The 6,251-nt window shown below is 37.5% G+C and overlaps 1 pseudogene; it reads left to right on the top strand.

Annotated features, from left to right (window-relative positions):
* Nucleotides 1–1,018: 1,018 nt before the first annotated feature.
* LOC130707130 (60S ribosomal protein L32-like) lies at nucleotides 1,019–1,458 on the top strand (annotated as a pseudogene).
* The last annotated feature ends 4,793 nt before the right edge of the window (nucleotides 1,459–6,251 follow it).

The following is a 6,251-nucleotide window of genomic DNA, read 5'->3' as shown; positions in this document are numbered from 1 at the left end:
GATTAAACACCACAGAAAAAATATCAGTGAGCTTAAAGACATAACAATAGAAATTATCCATACAGATATATTTACCTTTGGTGAAATATGGGATGGTACTAAGAACTCTAACAATAGTGTTACTAGAGTTCCAGGAAGGAGGTTTACAGGAATTGAATAAATAATGGCTAATATTTTCCAAATTTGTTCAAAATTATAAGGCTGCATGTCCTAGAAGCTCAAAAAATTCTAATCAAGAAAAAGAAAAGCAAAGGCACATAATTCAAATTTTATAAAATCATTGTTAAAGAGAAAATTTTAAAAGCAGTCAGAGAAAAGAGAGATTAAATGCAGGGGAATAACCATAAGAAAGTTGTTGACTTTTTATCGGAAACAATGCAAACCAGAATATTTTGGAACAACATCTTTAAAATGTTGAAAAAAGGTCTGTCAACCTAAAATTCTATATCCAGAAAAAATATTCTTCAGAAATGAAGCTAAAATAAAAATATGTTCAGGAAAAGAAAACCTTGGAGAACTCATCACCCAAAGATCTGCACAAGAAGAAAATTTATAGTAAATTTCTTCAGGCTGAAGAAAGAGTAAACCAGAGTTTTACTAAGAAATAAAAAATACTGTGAATAGTCACTATGTAGGTAAATTTTTTAAAAATTCCTTCATTTTTAAATTTCTTTAAAGTGTATTTTATTGTTTAAATTATAAAATAATATATTTGTGGGGTTTATGACATATGAAGATGTAGATTATTTGACAATAAAAGTATAAATAAGAGGAGGGCATAATAGAAATATACTGTTATACATTTCTTACATTAAAACTCAAGAGGCATAATATTACTTGAAGAAAGACTGTGATAAGATGCATATTGCAAACCCTAGAGCTCCTACTGCATAAACGTAAAAGTTATAGCTAGTAAGACCATGGTAAAGAAAAATTGAATATTGAAAATATTTAAATAGTCATAAAAAATGCAGGGACGGAGAGCAAAAAATATATGGGACACGTCCTCCTCAGCATCATGGCCACCCTCAGACCTCTCATGAAGCCAAAGATCAAAAAGAGAACCAACAAATCCATCCAGCACCAGTCAGACCGATATGTCATAATTAAGAACTGGCAGAAGCCCAGGGGCATGACAATAGGGTGTGCAGGAGATTCAGGGGCCAGATTTTGATGTCCAACTTTGGTTACTGGAACAACAAGAAAACAAAGCACTTGCTGACCAGTGACTTCTGAAAGTCTCTGTCCACAATGTCAAGGAGCTTGAAATGCTGCTGATCTGGAACATATATTACTGGGCTGTGATTTCTCACATCGTCTCCTCTAAGAACCACAGAGCCATTGTGGAAAGAGCAGCCTAGCCGGCTGTCAGTCACCAATCCCAATGCCAGGCTGCACAGCGAAGAAAATGAAGAGGCAGCTTGTGTGCACATTGTATTCGTGTTAATAAAACCATAAAACTCAAAAAAGTATACGTATGGGACAAATTGAAAACAAATAGCTGGATGGTACACTTAGAAACAACCATGTAAATCATTAGATTAATTATAAATGCTCTAAACTTTCTTAAAAAAAGCCAAAGAATATTACACTGGATTTAAGAGCTAAATCCAATTTTATATCATCTGGAGGAAGTGCATTTTAAATATGGAGTTACAGATAGTCCAACAGTAAGAGAATGGGAAAATATACAGAGAAGTCCTCACAACCAGGAATATTGACAAAGATGAGAAGGGGAATTTCATAAAAATAAAAGTGTCAATTCTGAATCCCTGTGAACCTAGTACCAGAGATTCATAAATCTATGAAGCAAAAACTGCAAAAAATCTGCAAACAAAATTAGACAAATCCACATTATAGTTGAAATTTCTGCAGAAAATTACTAAGGATATAAAAGATGTGAATAAAATATCAACCAGCAGGACATACCTGAAATTTATAGAATAATTCACTGAACAATGGAACATACAAAGTCTTTTTAAAGAGCACATTCAACAGGTGGAACAAAAAATAAAATTAATTAATGAATAACTGAAAAAAAAGAAAGTGAACAGTTGTTTGGGACACCTTCCATCTGATTTCACATTAAATGGAGGCATATTGTGGAAATGAATCCTTAATGGTTATCCAGACTTTAAAAGTGCTCACATCAGTTATTAAAGCTAATAGGAACAATTTCAGTTTAAAAGCAGGACTTCCTGTCCACTTAATAGTACAGTAGTATTGACTACATTACTGGGAAATGCCCTATGTCTAATTTTCCATTCCTTAACTGGAGGAGAATATTGTCTCGAATGCAGATGCCTCAGATACCTTGTAATTTTATGTAACCAATTTCAATGGACTTTATGCCATTTTTAGCTTGTCACCTATGTGTGATTATCCCAGAAAACAATCTCTTTTCCCCCAAACTCACTATTTATGTACTTCTTATGTTTAAACTAATTACTGAACCTTAGTACTTCCCCATTGAAGAATGGGCTTATAAGTATACTGCCTCATGATTATATGATTTTTAGACTAGATGGTTTATTTGGTAGATTTCCTAGCATCATCTCCCTGGGCTCTAAGTTATTTAATACATTAATTTTGGGCAGTTCATCATGATGAACTGATGGTGTTAATTTTTTATTATAGCCTATTTAGTAGTTTTATCCTCTAAGATCACAAAGATTTTCTTTGATATTTTCTTAAACAAATTGTGGTATAGCCAAACAATAAAAAGAAACAAACTACTAGACACACAGCATTGACGAATCTCAAAAAATGTGCTGAGCTACCTAGGACACAAAAGAACACATACCATATGAACCCATGTATATACTATTACAGAAGAGGTAAACCTAATCTATAGTAATCTCTGGCCTAGGCAACAACTGATAACATATCAGTTGTTGCCTAGGCCAGAGGTGAGGGTGGGTAAAATGCAAATGGATACAAGGAAAATTTGGGGGGTGATGGAAATATTCTGTATCCTGATGGGGTTGATGATCATATGGGTGTATACATTTGACAAGCTCATCAAACTGCAAACTTAAAATAGGTGCTTTTTTATTGCATGTAAGTCACACCTCAATAAAGTTAATAAGGAAAACCAAACAGAAAACTATTGTGTAGGGAGAAGAATGGAAGCAGGGAGACTAGCTAAAGTGCTGTGAATAATCTGAGCAATGATGGTTGAAACAGTAGAAATGGAAAACAAGAAGATAAATTTAGGATATGTTTTGAAGGCAAATTTTACGTGATACGTGGATAATTTATATGTGTACATTTGGGAGTGGGGATTCTGATGGACAGTGAGAAATAAGGAAAAATCCCTGAAAGTTTGGCTTAAAAAATTGGATAGTGTTATTTATTCAGAACAGTTAATCTGAGAAAAGAGTTTGGTAATTGAGTTCTATGGAGAATCAAGAGTACTATTTTGGCTGTGTTAATTTTAAGATGCTTTTTAAAAAACCTGTGGACAAATATCCAGCAGGGTGTTGGGTATATGATTCTGGAGTTCTAGGGCATGTTTGAATCTTAAGGTACAGATGTGGAAGTGATAGCGGACAAGTTCTATTTAAAGCCATAGGCTTGAAAAAATGTCACCTAGAGAGCCCAGGACATTTAGTGGTGGAGGAGGAGAAAAGGACCAGCGAAGGAGACTGTGATGAAGCAGCTAACAATGCAGGCACTCAGTTACAAGCACATGGGGTCCTAGACATTAAGAGATGAGAGAGTTTTGTGAAGAAAAGTGAGCAGTTATGTTGAAAGCAATGGAAAGGTCTGGTTAAGGAAAGAACGGTGACCACTGGATAAATTTGTGTGTGTGTGACCCTGACAAGATCTTTTTCTGGAATAGAAGGGGTGGAAACTTGATTGGACTGGATGTAGAAGATCATATTGACATGACTCTATATTTGTCAAGAAAACGTACAATGAATTGGGAAGGAATGGAAGAGTGGTGGGAAGATGATTCAGGTCAAAGTCATGGGAGGTTTTATTTGATTTGATTTGAAAAAAACCAGTATTAGTGCTTGTTTGTATGCTGATGGTAATATTCCATCAAGAACTGAGAATTGGTTGAAGCAGGAGAGGGGGTGTTTGAGGAAAGTCTTTGAGAAAACATGGGATGCAAACCCCAAGTGGAGGAATTCGTATTTAATACCATGCTTCATTTTGGGATACATAGCATTATGCTAAGAGACTGTATTGATGTCATTGCGCTCTATGCTTTAATACTCAATTTAGAACTAAAAAAGAAGACTTAGCAAAATAAGATTTGGTTCAAGTTAAGATTTGGTTAACATTCTGTGATTTCTTTTTTGGTTTGGAACACACAATTTTCCCAGTTTTGCCTATCCTTCAGGAATATCTTGCCTTCATTAGATAACTACTCTAAAGTTAAAATGAAAAGAGAGCATTTTCTAAAGGTTATACTATTTAAGGTTGTATTTATTGAAGGAAAAAAACTTCTAAACAGTTTTATCCTGTTGGAAAAAATAGTTTCACCTGAGCCACAAATGAGACTGGAAACAAAAGACAGAATCTGAGAATTTGTTTGCAGGGTCTTCTGTTCAAAAGAATACCGTCCTTGAAAAACCTGCAGCCATAGTAACAGCCATTCCCAGTCCTGTGATCTACAGAGCATAGAACCCTGTTAGGTGTCACAAAATTATACACCATTGCACGCCAGTCACTAGTGAAAGGTTGAATTTTTTTTTTCTTTTTTGGTTGCTTTGGGTCTTGGTTGCTGTGTGCAGGCTTTTTCTAGTTGTGGCAAGCGGGGGCTACTCTTTGTTGCAGTGCGCGGGCTTCTCATTGTGGTGGCTTCTCTTGTTGCGGAGCACAGGTTCTAAGTGCACAGCCCTCAGTAGTTGCAGCACATGGGCTCAGGAGTTGTGGCTCGTGGGCTCTAGAGAGCAGGCTCAGTAGTTATGGCACATGGGCTTAGTTGCTCCGAGACATGGGGCATCTTCCCGGACCAGGGATTGAACCTGTGTCCCTTGCATTGGCAGGCGGACTCAACCACTGGGCCACCAGGGAAGTCCGAAATGTTGACTTTTTATTGTCAGTTCTTGAACAGCCACTAATAATCATTCGGAGCTAAAGACACTCTTCATCTAATGTGGTGAATGGAGCTAATGAAATACTTAAGGGCCAGAGCAAGAAGTGAGGAAAAAAGCTGTGACTTTAAAATCCCCAGAAACAAAGGATGTCTTACAAATGAGAAGAAAACTTGAGACTGTGAAAGCCTGAGGTCGGGTCTCAGGAAAAAAGAAAGTGAAAAAAGCAGATTATTTTCCCAAATACTGGCATTTAAGCTGCTAGTACTTCCACGGGGGTGACCACCAAGATCGTGAGAGGATCTCCTACTCTTGCTGGTAGATCTGCGGAGCTTGGGCTATCCCCTCACTCCTTCTCCTACCTCCTTCAAACATAGATAATAACACTAAAACAGGTGTATCAGCGAGGATCCTTTAGGTGCAAGTCACTGAATAAATGAAAAGTGGCTTCAACAGCGAGAATAATTCGCTACCTCCCATAACAGGAAGTCCCAAGGTCGGCGCTATCAGAGTTGGTTACCTCCTCAGCTCCATGATGTGAGGGCTCCTGGTCACTCTCTCTGGGAGTGTCTTGACTTTCCCCTTTTGGGCACAAAAAGAATACAAGTAGGTCCTAACATAGAGGCCTCACGTGGCAGTGTCAAAGGCAGGAACAAGCGAGTCCCTATTTTATTTCTCCTTTTTTAATTATGAGGAAAACAATCCCAGAGGCCTCTCACTAGACTTTCCTCTTTGTCTTGTTTTTCTAATACTTGACCATGTGTAACAAATCACTGATAAGGGAAATGAAATTATAATGGCTGGCATAGACTGATGAGCATCTACCCCTGGGGGTAGGGAAGCCCCTTAAAGATACACAAAAAACTAGTTCCTAAATAGAGCTGGCTTTCTGCCAGCAGAGCAGAAAGGATAACTGTGACCGCTGAGAAGAGAGGGCAATGCATGCGCAGTGATGAGCAGAGTGGCTGGTGCCCAAATGCATTTAGTAAATATTAGCTGCTATTGTTGTCCTATCAAGCCGCTCTTCTGGGAAACACAATAGAAGACCCCAGCCTCAGACCCCAGCCTCACACCCCAGACTACGTATTCTGACCTCCATCCAATCTTTCATCAAATAGTACAGTTAACCCCTTAGCTGTAGCTTTACTTTCTTTCCTTGACTGTAAATCCTTTTCCCTTGTCGTCCTGTTTGTCTCAAAAAGT

Source organism: Balaenoptera acutorostrata, chromosome 2, assembly GCF_949987535.1.
Source record: "Balaenoptera acutorostrata chromosome 2, mBalAcu1.1, whole genome shotgun sequence".
Classification (NCBI taxonomy): Eukaryota; Metazoa; Chordata; class Mammalia; order Artiodactyla; family Balaenopteridae; genus Balaenoptera; species Balaenoptera acutorostrata.
This window is presented reverse-complemented; position numbering and strand designations above follow the sequence as displayed.